At 31.5% G+C, this 15,705-nt stretch overlaps 1 protein-coding gene across 6 annotated transcripts in view; it reads left to right on the top strand.

The window, feature by feature from the left end:
• The window catches only part of LOC115444853 (protein held out wings), a 68,570-nt gene extending 64,510 nt beyond the window's left edge, over nt 1–4,060 (top strand). For all 6 annotated transcript variants that reach the window (XM_030170825.2, XM_037441196.1, XM_030170816.2 and 3 more), the window contains exon 8: nt 1,404–4,060. The gene's annotated coding sequence lies outside the window, so the exon portion shown is untranslated. The remainder of the gene's footprint in view (nt 1–1,403) is intronic.
• The last annotated feature ends 11,645 nt before the right edge of the window (nt 4,061–15,705 follow it).

Raw genomic sequence — 15,705 nt, 5'->3', positions numbered from 1 at the left:
CGAATGCCGTTACGTATTCTCACGCTTCTTTTTATTATAAAAAAAAAAATGAAAATAAAATGCTATTCGCAATTTTATGAAAATGATCTACGATATGTTTTGTGAAATATTGTTTCAGTTGTTGATTGTAAATAAATGCATTTTCAGAAAAATATACACACAATAAATTGTCTGAAATTTTAATTTAGCGTTTTCTTTCTTCGAGCTGGCTAGGTGCGCGGATAAAATGAGTGATGTTTATATTGAAAGCGATATGTCAATAAAGTTGATGACGTGCTGTCATTTGGACAGTTGTAGCCTCACACGACTAACATTGCAACTCCACAAGGCCAAGTTCCCGTTTGTTTACATAATAATAATATAATTAAGTGCACTTTCATAACAGCTATTGTCACAACTTGCAGATTATCTGTTACTATGTATTTATATTATATGAGTCACTAACATGCAAATATGTAATGACATTGATACGGTATCACAGACTAATTAACAACTTTTTTTTATGAGAATGCCGCCATATACGATGTTATCTGAAATGTTGATCGCGATGTGTTGAATAACTTACATACTTGCATCTGGGTGCTATGGTTATAAATAAGTGATTAAGTTTATTATGCTTGTTTGTTCGAGTAATGCTCGACGCATCCGCGCGATATCCACATAATATCCTATGTTTCAAGCATTGCTCGTTTGGGAACTATTGGGCATTTAATCCTATATTTGTAGATTATCATTATCATACTAAATTGACTTAACATTTTTCAACCATTAACTGCGTAAACTAATGAAGTATTCGTATTATTTTTTTTATTAACTGGGCCACAAACAGTGAACAATGTCGCGGCGCGAATGCCTGATAGCCTCCCCCTAATTTATTCAAATTTCAATATTATTATGACAAATTCCGAACACCAGTCAAATCAATCCGAGCTCGCGGTTTATCGCTTTGTTGAATAGCTGCATGTCGTGCCGGTCCCCACTGCAAGTCGTTTATGTACAAGACCCTTGTGTAAACTCGCAGTTCCCACCTTTATCGCAGTATTGCCTAACAACGGGTCCCTGTTTCGAGACACGGCCGGCTCCGGCAGCAGCGCGGTGACTCATTTACATTCGTCGATTCAACCACTGCGGGAAGTGTTTGTTTACTGTGCCGCAGCGCAGTAAGCCAAGCATACTCGTCCACAGCTCCGTTGATTTTTGAAGACTCGGCCCTCGTTTCTCAGTAACATTTCGAAGCAATGACGATCCCTTAGCGACTTCCCGCATGTTCACAGCTATCGACGTATATAAATGAGCCATAAAGCGACCTTTAGCTCGCGATTGGGGCTACTCGTGTAATCGGACCATGACATTTGGATCAATACTAACATTCTGTTTTTCTCTCTTCTCGTTAACCCGGCTAGGTGAGTGCTAACGGCGCCGAGGAACTAACAGGAGTCGCGGCGCCCGCCGGCCGTCGCCGCGTAACATTATCATCGGAACATCGACCACCATGTAGCTATAGCTGTTGGGCCTTTCACGTTAACATATACTATGTATTATAATAGTCTAACTATTAACATTTATATGCCTGTTATGTTTATAACATGATGAAACTTTATTAACAATTATATTTTTTTTTTATATGAAATGGCACACGCCATCGACTATATTTACTATATTGTAACTTATTGTACTTCTGTTGTCGCTTGATCGTGTCGTTGTTGAAGCACGAGTGTTGTTAGGCTACCCACACTCACAGCGCTAAACGTGCTCATATTAGCTTCTAATATAGTTTTTATTTCCTTTTGGATAACATTTTGTAATGTTTATATATTTTATTATCGCGCGTTTAGCGCTGACGTATTGAAATGATACAATTAGCATTCTAAATTTTATCACGGAATCTGAACAGCAATCGCTTGTCTGAAAAAAAATCTAATTTTCGGACTTCATTGACCTATCGATCGCTGTAAAGACCAAGTGATAGCCGCATATTACACAAATATTTAAAAAGTAACGAACTTATGGATGTCGCGCTGAAAGTACCAATATGGCGTCAGAAAAAACAAGATGGCGGTAGTCGCAAGTATCATTGGTCAAGTAAGTATATCCATACAATGCAAAACATAAAAATTGCTTATATTTTCATATTCGACTGATATCTGAAGTAATGTCTAGCCCGTGTTCATAGATTCATTGACCCGACAAAACTTTGGCAATATACAGTAAAACCAAAGACTTCGTTTTAATGTTTTTCGAGAGCTATTCCTGATGAAATTGACATCATTAACGTCTTCCCTTTAAATATATAGGTCAGTGAGTGCATGAAAACGCATACAAAATCAATATATTTATAGCATTGTATTTTAAATGTTAGTGCTTAATATTTATACATAAAAAATAATTGTGCATTAAACGTGCCTTAATAAATGTACAATGTAGCACTCGTGTGCTTTTATAGAATTGTTAATTGCTTCTTAGTGATGTAAGTTAGATGAGATTAAATTATTTGTTAACTTTGCTAAATGTTAAAACTATAACTACGATTTCTTATAAGGATTTAGGTTAGGCATAGTAGTTTTCAAATGTTTTTTATAACATTTTTATATAGGTAATTGATAAAGTATATTGGATGTGCCTATGATACAAATCTCCGCTAGGAATCTCGGATAACGATCGTTTCTTACTCAAAATATCAGAGATCTGTGTAGGTATCAAGGAACAACATTGATATTGTTAATCTCATATTTTAATAAGGCAGCGTTCGAATAATACGTAATCACGATTGTGAAAGCGATGTTCGAAATTATTTTTTTATTGCGAATAGAGAGAGGAAAAAAATCTTGTTTTACATTTACAATCATTTTCTAAAGAGGTTGATGGACCAAAAATATTAACGTAATATTTGGACGCCCCTAAAAGATGTAACAAAGGTCATATAGTATGTTGTAATTGTTGTGTATAAAGATTATTGTTTAAAAGCAATATTATATGTAACATTAACTTGTAGTGCAATAGAAATGTTATTTTCTAATTAAATTTTATTATATCTCAACATAAAATCTAGTTGAGTGAATATTTTTACAAGTAATAGAGATCTGATATTGAGATTAATTTGTTAAATGAAATGAATATCAATTTCGTTAATTTGTGAATAAAAATATATTTTCCTTAAAAATTATAAATCTAGTATAAAATTTGATAAGTAAAAATAAAGCGATAAAAATGGTATATTTAAATGAAAAATATTTAGGTGCTTTAATGAAATCGAGGAAACATTCAAAACATGGGTCACAATCAAATGAATTTGTTTGAAATATTTTTTTCGTTCACGTATCATAGAAGTTGTTAATTCTCCGTCCATGGTATTTCATAAAGTAAGTACTTAATTTCGTTGGTCTGCCATTCTACATTCTCATATCATTAAAATTAAACAAATAATATTCTTTTTATAATCCATTAAACTTATTTTTAAATATTTTTGTCGTTAAATAATTCATGGTATATCTAATCAATAACAATACCTACAATCAAAAACTAAAATCTATGAATTATTATGCTTTGGAGACCCGAAGTAGAGCAGCAGATTTTCATTATGTACAAATATAAACAAGCATTTATCTTCATGCAAACGCCATAGAAACGGTAACGAAGAATAATACATTTAACTGTTCATGTTCTAAATACGGATTGTGATGAAATAGAAATAACAACGTACAAATTATTATTATATTTGTCTGCATAAATATATATTGTGCCGTGTTTCATAGTGATAGCAAAACTATTTGTGTCTTGAAACATGTTTAGTGCCATCTGCAGACGGGCTTTTCATTTGTTTTTTTATTATTAATTTGTACTTATTATAAAACTATACTATAGTATGGCAATATAAGAGAGCCTTAATGATCTTTGTACATATTTATTCTTTCACTAAAGTATTAATATGGAAAAATAAAAAACACAATAATTTCCAAAAATAAATAATACTTTTTTTATGGATTTTAGTTAAGTGAGAATGTGCATATTTTGTTTTGATGTGTGTGATTGATTTGGTATTAGTAAATAATCCGAAAATGTATTGTGTGTTTATTTTCTCGCGTACCTACCTATAGACATAATCAGTCTTACTTATAAAAAATTCGCAAAGCTAGGGTAAAACACAAATTTACTCGATCAGCTGTAAGTCAAAACCCGCCATCTTGCCTCTTAATTAGGGTTAAACTAGGCACTTTAATTGATTTGAATTTCGAAGGTGTGTGAAGTCTACCAAACCGCACTAGGCCAGCGTGATAGACTAAGGCCTAATCCCTCTCAGTAGTAGAGGAGGACCGTGCTCAGCAGTGGGCAAGTATATAATACAGGGCTGATATTATTATATTATTATTAGGCACTTTTTGACAGCTATTTTAAGCAATTCTTAACGCTAAAACAAATTTATAAGTAAGACCGAATAGGTCTAATGAAATTACCTACATCAAGGAATACTTCACTTACAATTAATTTACTATTGTGATATTACTACAGTCAGTATTGTGTTAACCCAACATTAATTATAACATTTTGTATAAAAAATGTAATTTATAATTAACAATAATTATTCAAGTAGATACCTAAACAACGACTTGGTAACAAACTTTAACACTTTAACACTAATAGAAAATACATAAAAATCCAATATAAATAGTTTATGTAAAATGTTCTAAGTAAAACCTGAAGAAATAGCGTCGGCGCGAGCCCTGTTATTAGCCGAGATAGCCACGTGATTATATTGATTTATATGCATGAGTTCTTATAAATGATGCATAATTGGAACAATTTTTACCTTTTTTATTTATGTCGCTATAAACTGACTTCATAAATCATAGTCAAGATAGGCCACGATAAAATGCTTCTTGCTGTGATAATTGGACTAAAATGCTTAGTCTAAAGAGTTTTATGCATATTTTTATGCTATCAATTATGTGGTTCCCCTTTGATTCGGCTTTTTAAAATTTGTTATTATAAATGTGGTTTATTTATCAGCGTCGTAGGTAATATTCGCCAGATTGCAACATTGCAACATCCGGTCATGATTATAGTAATTTACTTATGCATTGTTTTAAAAAAACTTTTGTGCATATGGAAGTCTAGCTGTTCGGTTTTAATATTGGTCAAACGGGTTTACTATATTTTGCGATTATTTATAATATTCGCATTTAAACCATTTCCTCAGTTTGATGTATCTTACTTAAATTGAAATCTAAAAAACCTCGTTTGAACCTTGCTTTGACGGGCCATTTAAAGCTCCTTAAAGATAATAAGTAAATTAACGCATCCTTGGTCGCCTTGGTTCCAACCAGCGCAAACAGAATAAGCTGCGCCAAACGCATATTTATGCGCGGACGCATACATTTGCAATTTGAAGTCATAAAGGAGCCTAAGTCCAACAACGCTGCTTTCAACGTCATATCGTTACAGTTTCAGGTTTAAAATACATCACATTAGTCGTGGAATAACCGAGTAAACTAGTGCTAAATAATTTTGTTTGTTTCCATACATGGCGGTGCGTGTTGTGCACTGCAAGGGTGCCGCGTAGGGCAGCCGCTCGTAAAATTGCAACTGGGGGAGACGTCTCAAGACGCCCGTGCATTCTTATATTAACTAGTATATGGGTACAAAATAGACAAATTGTGATTATTTTTAAACATTAATAAAGGAACGTATTATTTTAAAATGATCTAAAGAAAATCTGGTAATTTGTGCCAGTAATAGACTATTTAATAACAACACTATAGAAAAATAATTAATTTACCTATATTAAATGCCTCATTATCCGTATAAAAAATATTTAAAAAACGTTATAATTTATGGCGCGTTACATTAAAAGTAGGTAACACAACTATCATACACATTTATGTAACTATTTAGATAATAATATATTCAAAATAAAATCATGTAATATTTTTGTAATCCACTAAAATATTAATAACTTCAACATTAAAAACTCTTAATTCTTAACTTGTTTGTGACTGACAGGTGGATCGTTTATTAAATTAGTAACCTTTTTATCCATTACATTAAGAGATCGTAAAACGATGATATAAATTTATTGCTTTAAAGATATATTTATCATATAACTGACTTTTATTATTATTATCCAATAATATTTAAGACCACTGATAGGTTAAGGTTATTAACGGATTCAAATGTCGGTCGTTCTCACATCTCATATTATTTTCACAAGTATAATAACAACGTAAACGAATAAGAAGAAAAGAGCCTTAAGTAATTCTTTACGTGATTTTTTCTTAATAAGTAATTATTGTCTTCAAGCACCAATGTGTTTCCACTGCTGTGTGCCGGTTTGAAGGACATTGTAACCAGAGTAATTACTGGGAAAAATGAGGCTTAAGATTTTTTGTCTCAGGGTAACGAAGGCAGTATAGTGCGAAAAACTACTTTTTAATTCAAAATTATATATGTTGTATCGCATGCCATCAGCAGAATGGCATCGTCTCGTCATTAAGTTGCAACAAAACTAATCCTCTGATATACTTTACCTTTCATAAACAATGATAATTTGTATCATATGGGACATCCCTTACAGATCATTGGATCATTCGTCCCGACAGCTTCGATATCTCATAAGTCTTCAAAAACCTAATCACGAGGTTTTTAAATAAAGGTCACTGCAGAATAAGGTTCGACAAAGTCTGACCCAGATTTTATCGTCTAGAATTTTCCAAATTCATATTTTTACTATACAGTTGCAGTTTATAAGTATGAGTAACATCTTAAAATTTCGCATGTACTGTGTAGACAAGAAATCAACCCGGACTTACGAGGGCCTAGGGTGCCGGGGTCATAAAACTACTTCCCCCAACGAAGGAAGGTTACCGCGCGACATTATTCACGTTTTCATACGTGTCTTATATCCTTGTACTCACAGTTGGAGAAATACTAACGTAAAAGGATTGAATGAACGTAACATCGTAAATGGAAAGACTGTATATCTACTTGAATTTTTACGGTAGTGATATTATGTTTTGCAAATAGAAATAAGTTGTAAGACGCAGCTTTCGTTTTAGTACTAATCGTTAAAGTGAATTTCAGGTGTTAAGCATTAAGGAACCAAGTCCAATGTTTAAAAACACGAAAGTCTAGAGCATTAGGTATTATATATTATACTTATATAATTTTAGTCCAAAACACTTCTCCAACAAATTGCAAAATTTTTTCGAAGTATCGGAAATTATAATAGGTTTTAAATTATTTATTTCTTCAATAAAGCACCTTTAACAAAACTTTCGCTGCTCTTTTAACATGTGAATTATAAAAAATAATAAAATAAGCATTTCTCATTAATAATAATATTTTGATCATTTTCACAACAAACTAATATTTTCCTTTTCTCCAATGTACAATAAAACGCAATCTACTGTTGAAATCAGTCAGCCATCGCATTATTATATGCAGCGTTTAATTTTTCCTTTCATCTTTCCTTGATTAATGTTCCAAGTTTATGCCTACTGCAATATGAATGAAAAATTTCCCCCGAGGCTGTTGGTTAATGTCGCAATTTTCAACGCAACAAAAACATGACTAGGTTGACAGTGTTTATTTTGTTAAATTAGTTCTTTGTTGCCACTTTTGTATTGTTTTTAAAAACAATCAAAATTTGCGTGAATAAGGTTATTTTTTTTTATTGATAGGGCTTTGTCTCTTTGCGACTGCATCGCCCAATCGGAAAGCATAACAGTGAGATAATTATTATTTAGTGATACTAGCTAATTGGTACAATTTAACAACCAAATCTGAGAGTGGATGAGCGAGAATTCAGTTACACATACCGACACAATAGTTCTCGAATAATGTTATTAAATTATATTCTACTCCATTACAATTTAGCAACTAAGGTTAGGTTTTTTGTGTCATCAAAGATTAAAATTAATCTACAAAATATGTGGGTAGATGTTACAGAAATATAATTTCACCTCAGCGGAAAGCACTTCTATTGTGTTGATAAGAGAGACTATTATATTTTATCTCGGTTGCAAATGTACGTACTTAATACTTTTCAAGCAATGTTTATGGAATCAAGAAGTTTACACTTTTTTATATTTCATTTAAATTTGCAATAAATTAAATATACGTATTTACAAATGTATGTGCGTTTACCCAATCCCGTCCTTTGTCATGCTTGCAATACGAGATAGCAAATAAATTATAATACATTTTTTATATTAATAACACTTATTTATAAGACTCGTTTTGTTTATCCCTATTATTAATATTATAGGCTTTTCAGTCCTTTGTAAATTGTAACCACGATAACGTTGAGTTTCTTGGGAATTATATTTATTTGTAATAAAGAATTATAGAACAACTATTTATGAATTTTGCGGTTGACTCGTTTTTATGAACTTGTGTAACTTTAAATTAAGCTTTATTACCTAGAAAGTGTAGACGTTTACATAACACGTAAAATGATATATAGGTAATAAGATGCCGCTTTTAATGGGAATGTTAGACCTACTGACATAAACAAATAAATATATATACTCGCCTTGATAAACAAGGTAATTGCAAGGTTTAAATTATCGTTTTTCATATTACTAGTCCCTTAACGAAGTGTACGGTGCGCCTTCATATTGCCTTCTTGGTTAAAACTTGTTCCAACTAAGTGAAGAACAGATCGTTACGGAGATGCCGCACCTTAATTACTATGTTCGATGTAATTAGCGAAGATTTGTATTTAATGGAGGCTCATTTAATTTCTCACTAAAAAGGCAGTATGTGTTCAATTGATAACGTGATAAGATAATTTTATATGAAGCCATCAATTTTGTTTTATGGGACCTTATCGTTTGGATAAAGTGGGAGATGTAAGGAACTTGGTTTGATTAGATTTCAAGAACTTAATGGAGTGTGTATGTTGATTGTGTTTCTTTATTTCAGAAATATCTTCTTTTGATCTTTCAAATGTCAATTTCTCATGTTAAATGTTTCTTTGAGACTATAAAACTATTTCCTCGTAATTATTTATGTCCAATTGTACTGTTAACGAAACAAAAACATATATTAAAATTAAGATGCGTCTCACAATAAAATACAATATAACGGCATACGTTGCCCAACATAACACGAACGTCGAAACACCGTGGGCGATATTAATGCCAATGTAGAGTAGAAATCTCCGAGATTTTCGTATTCTCTTAATAATTGTGAACATAAATTAAATAAATTTTGACGTTTGTGACTCGCTTTCAAGATGGCATCCTATTTTTCCGTCGCGGAAAGACATTAAAATATATTTTAATGGTTGTTATTCTCACCTCCAGACATTGCTATCCACATTGGAACAATTATAAATGTGTCACTTTTAATTACGAGCTATGTATATTTAACTCGAAGCCGTCACTCATCGTTTTAGGGAGAGCATTTTATTTTTTATAAAACACTTAATTACTTTTATGGGTTCTCAGAATATTCGTTTTGTACGACCCATTTATGAATTCTAACATTAAATTTCGAAATAATATTTCTGGTTTGTTACTAGAACAAGTCATTGTTCGGTTGAGGTTATATTCAGTTGGGGTTTTAAATTATAAATTAGCAAGCAAAAAGAAATATGAAGACCGGTCATTAAGACGAAGATGCAAACATAATTACTTTAAAAAATTATGAACGCCGAAACAATCATATTTAAGCAGAAATTCAGCTAATGTAAGCATGTAAAAACTCGTCTTTAAGTTGACCTTTATTGCTCCACGAATTTGGGCATACAAAGAAAGGCGACTTAGGCTATATGATATCTACAAGGAAAACGCGTGAAACATTTCACGTAAAGGACTGCTCGTTACAATGATTTATGGAGCCCCTTATAAAAAGATGTTCTACAAACGCGTTTCAGCATTAAGGTACTACAGTTATCGTGGCAATCGACGCAAACCCCATTACCTTCTCAATATGTCGGTTTAATGGTTACTGGCCATCATTTTTAGGAACTATAAATGTATGAGAGCGCGTATTCCGTCTAGACTTTGAGTTTATTGTTATTAAATTACAACGCGTAGCTTACTCTTGGTAAAGTAAACATGTTTAATTATAATGTTCTAAGATAGGGTTTCAAGTGTAACTTCCTGCTTTTATTTTCGTAATTTACTCTTGTTTTAATTATTCATTCTTAACATTTTTGATTTGTCTATATGGTTCACCGAAAGGAAAAATATATATTATAATTATAGAAAAATACTATTTCAAAGCAAATACGTATACTTAAGTCATAAAGCTTTCTTTTGAAATTCAATTTAGAACCTTAGCTAATGTATAATGCTACGAAATAAAATAATATTAATATAATACCTACTCGTATCCTTAATTAACTAGCACATAAAAATGTTACTGCCTTTGTTTTGACACGCTGAACATTCATTTCCAAACAGAAATAAAACGAAGCTAGAATAATCCTCGACGCGGATTAGAGGGAAATGAAAACAGGAATTTTATACGAAAAAGAAGATACATTCGAACGCTACAATTTTTTCAGTTGAAACAGTTATGTTATAATTCTCCCTTACAGTTGGCACCCTATTTACAGTCGTTTGTATGTACGGGAGCGTTCCGTTTCTAGGAAACTTTCCCTTGCCAAAAAGCCTTCGTCAAGTTCTCAAAGTGCTTCGTGATTGTGTTACGAATGAACAAAGTTATTGAGTTAGTTATATTTTCCTGGTATCATTTCCTTATGTCCTATCGACTTCCGTTTTAATAATACATATATGGTTCGTACAAGAATTGTTTACTTGAGTATTTTACAAATATGGGAACACATAATTGGTGCCGTGTAACCAAGTTAAGATATGCTTTGTTATTAGAAATATTTGTTATTAAACATAAATCAAGAGAAGTTATTTGTTTTTTTAATTAAAAATCATAAATTCCGACAAAGGTTTATTTAACTGAAAACTATTATAATTTGCTAGGCATTGTAATGTAAAAATTAACTTCTAATTCATTGAATCGCGCGACGGTTGAATTGTAGACAAAAAATAGAAGGTACTACCTTATTTAATTGCAAATTCATGTTGCTACCACATAGAGGCCATCATAGGGAATACCATCAGGTGTTAGACGTATTGGTCGCGAATCATTATATAAAACCATCTCCCTATACTAATCTATCTTAAAAATAATATAATATATGTATCAAAGTAAACTGAATAAAGTACAGTTAAAGAATAAATTAAAGCTTTTAGAATTGAAAAAATCTAGGCATAAAGACATTACGATGGATCTAGATTAAGATACGTATGGTTGTAAAGGAAGTATCAATTAAACTAGATTTCTAATGAAAAACTTGTTTGTGTGTTTATTATACTGTTATAGAAGGCCTTGTATAGAACATGAGAAGCTATCATCCGGGTCGAAGCATTTATAATAAAATATACATACACTATTTAACTTTTGAATTAGTGTGGCGGGAAAACTACCTTTTCCAGATATAATTTTTTAAAATCAGTCATTGTTTTTCGCGAATTGAGTTACTGCAAAAAGATCGAGATCGGTGAGACCTGCATTAGTAGGTAACGTTACGCAGTAGAATAATAATCATATAATGTTTAATTAAACACAAGTTAATTTGTTTTTTTTTTTATGTTATTGTGTCTTTTTGTAATCAATATCAACATTTATCGAATTTAAAACCTACTGATAATAATTTTATTCAGAATTTATTCCGGTAATGTCAATTTTAATATGTGCCATCCACATAAGTTCTAAGTTAGTACATAAACTCTAGGCATTACTGTTCTGTCTGGAGTACCATTAATGCTCGCTCACCTCCATATGAAGCTATAAAGTCTGTCTAAGGCTACCAGCTAAAGCAAACTCAGACTGAACAAACACTGTGATTCCAAACGACGGATTGGATATAATAATATTCTTTGAATCTTGGTAAAGGTGTTTCCACATTTTTTAACACTTTGTAGAAAATAGTAAAGTAATTAGTCGGTAAAGATTATTATTCATTGATTGATTTCGATAGTCAGTTATGTCCTTACAAAAATAGTCTAGCACATGATTATCATTTATATATTTCTTTATATTTTTTACTGTAATATATTAATAATTAACTTTTGCATGCGGTGCCGCCTGGATAGTTTGCAAACAATACACAAGAAATACCGTAATACCATCTGTAGTATTTCATCACAATCGATTTAGTTGTAAAAGCTTAACAGAAATGGTTATCTTATATTTTATTAATATGGATTCGATAATAGAGGTTATCATTTAGGGATGCTGACACTCGTCACACTGACGCTTATAATCAAGATTATAAGTAGTATTTCCAGTAACGACACGATATTAAAATTGAGCCGAAGTATTGATAGTATATGTAAGTCAGCTACTAAGCTGTGAACCTTATGAATTATAGCTGTTAGAGAGAATATTTATCAAACACCGTACCAATACCAAGAAATCTAAATAGGCTATCGATATTAATGATGTGCTGAATATCTCGGAGACACGATATTCGGATTTAGTTAACGCTGTGATAGTGGGTATAACTACCTGTATATTAATGATTTATAGATCGTTTGTCAATTGATCTAGAGTGTTGTTTACTTGTAGATTATTTGTGTTTAATTAATAACTAAATAGATATACCAGCTTATCACTTGATTGTCAACTGTCAAGCGAGTGCAAGGAGCCTTTTGAGGGAGACTTTAATAGGCATGAAATAAAGTCTATTTTAGTTACATAAATAGATATACCAGCTTATCATTTGATTGTCAACTGGCAAGCGAGCGCAAGGAGCCTTTTGAGGGAGACTTTAATAGGCATGAAATAAAGTCTATTTTAGTTAATAATTTCTTATATTTACGCGAATATTAGACATAAAATTAACATTATTTTATAGATATTTTTTTATTATAAAAAATCGTGTTAAAATCCGAAAAATAGTTTTAATTTAATGCCTATTTTAGTTAATCAATTTTTAACATCTGGACATTACACGGGCTCGTTGTATTTAAGATACAGTTTTGTTAATATTAATTATGTTTAAGTAATTATAATTATTCAATATTCTATTACAAATATCACATTTAATTTTAACTTTACGTCACATTCTGGTTTTTAAATAATAAAGACACAGAGTCCAATTTTCTGCAACATTCCTAATGTTAAAACTTTACATTCCACTCTAAAACAGTCGTAAACAAAATTGAACGAAACAATGTCTGCTCAGCGAGCTTAATCAAACAATACCTTTGTCAAAAGAATGGAAACACCTCGTCAAAGTAAATACGTTTGAGGCAACAAACTAGAAACTCTATCTACCCTCATCGTATCGGTTGTAACTATTTTACGAGTTTCATTCCGCGGCCGACCGTAGCCTCGGGGATGCCTGCCTGTTATAAAGTTTTGAGCTTTGTTCAAATGTATTTGAGATAGAGCAGCTGCGAGTTTTCCGTGTGTTCTAATGTTTTATTTCCTTTGGCCTTTTGCAGTTTTGTTTTTGCAGAATTTTATTGATTGTAGTTTCAAATTGATTCGGGATGTAATTACTCATCCATTTTAACAAAGACTATTTGTAACTCTTCTCATTCGATACGACTTAATTCCTTTTTAAATAATATAAATAAATAAATGAGCCTTTATTTCTACTTATTACATACATATCTTGAAATTTATATTTTTCTTAATTTTTTTCTTTTAGATTCGCCTAGATGTAATAGTCGCCTCATCAGCGTAAGCTTCCCCATCGACTTCCACAGCTTCCTATCTCTTGCTTTCGTCGTCCAGGCTTGTCCTACTAACTTCAAGAAATATCTTCGCATCTCTATATTGGTTGCCTTTGGTATTATTTCGAGATATCCATTTAATTATTCTTTTTTACCTTTCTATTATTTGCCATCCTCAAAACTATTTTAATATTATTCAGCTGAAGAGTTTGTTTGTTTGACCGTGTTAATCTTAGGAATTACCTGCTAAACTGATACTGTTTTTTTTTTACTTATAGGAAACTAGTTTACTCCTAACTGCTATAGGCTACCTTTTATACCGGGAAAATATTTATCCCGGAAAAAATCGTGCAGGCGAAGCCGCAGGCAAAAGCTTGTAATATATAAAATTATATTTACTCCTGAATACACTTTCGTTCAATTGCGTAACATAATTAGCTACTTATTATATATCTTCACTAGATATATTTTTGATCTCGTTACTAGTTCCGCTTACAGATTTCTTTTACCATCTGTCTAACATTTAATCCTTCGTTCTAAATACATAATAACTATTGCAAAAACATCCAAACCGGCCATAGTGGTCTAATCAAACATTTATCAACAAATCCCTATTGTTCGGCCATACGGCTTACTGGCAAAACAAACGAGCAAATTAGTCTGGTGGCTGCCCGACGGATCTTGATTGATGAATGAGATACCCGCAGTAAATACAATTAGTTTCTCAACGAACTTTAATATGGAAAGATCACAATCGAATTTCAAATGTTCAATTTTAAAATGTGACGTTCTTAATTCATGTTTTAGGATGTGAAATATACTTACGTTTAGAAATTATTGAAGATTTTAAGCAATTAAAAATGAATAATTAATTCCATTTTTAAAAATTGTGAATATTTTTAAGCGCGGACGATTATCAAAGTTGAATTTTTAGGAATTCCGGTTTTTGTTTTTACAATAATAATTATAAATATTATTATATTTTTATTGTTTTTTCATTGGCCAGTAAATAGTAATTAGTGGAACCGTTGGCATGTTATTTCTATTGTCCACAAATTGCTTAACTAATTTATATATCACCGTTAATTAGCAATAACTGTTATTTATTTATCGTTATTTTTTAAAGATTATTACACCACTTGATAGTGAAATTATAAATTTTAAAGTATAATAATAATATTATAAACTGAGCTTCACCTATTCTCTATACTTACGATGGCAAGAAACCTTAATATTACCAATATAATACTGCGCGAATATTCAGTACTCAGTAGGTACATAGGTACTTGACTCGATGGCGTAGTTGTTGTGTATACACGGCACGAGAACGACTACCGCGCTAAGGTCTTGGGTTCGAATCAGTCGGGGTAAAATACTTGTCCCTTCCGTTGTGATTGTTGCCGTGGCCAAAATTCGATTATGAAGGAAACAAAATCACCAATAGTACATTTAAACCAACTAATTGTTTTTTAGAGGAACATAAAATCCCTTCATATAAAACCTCTATCATTATTTTTGCAGAAGTCATCATGTACCGTCGCCTGCATCGTGTTTTAAATTCATTTAATCCCAAATTAATCCGGGATGTTTTATCCCTTCACGAGGTTTCAAATTAATCTTTCAGTCATTTTGATGTGTTTAAATAAAACAACGTAAAACCGTTATTTGGGGTTTTAATGGCTATAATTTGGACTTCAAGTCTTTATATTACTTCACATAAAATATAAAGCTAGTCTGCTTTACCTCTAAAGGGGTAAGCAGAAGCGTTACTTGCGCAACAAGACTTCACCTAGATTATTTTCATACTACATTTGGATCTTATAATTTATCTTATTCATCAATTTAGCAGAAGAAATTTTGATTATTTTATGTACGGTCAAATCCAGACATCTGAAAATAAATAAAATATAAATTTTACAGAAAATAAATAACGAAAATACGTTAAATATTTCGACTAGTTTAAATATATTTTGGATGGGATTTATAAGCCGATTAT

Source organism: Manduca sexta, chromosome 21, assembly GCF_014839805.1.
Source record: "Manduca sexta isolate Smith_Timp_Sample1 chromosome 21, JHU_Msex_v1.0, whole genome shotgun sequence".
Taxonomy (NCBI): domain Eukaryota; kingdom Metazoa; phylum Arthropoda; class Insecta; order Lepidoptera; family Sphingidae; genus Manduca; species Manduca sexta.
The sequence above is the reverse complement of the archived record's forward strand: the minus strand, read 5'-3'. Positions and strand labels throughout refer to the sequence as shown.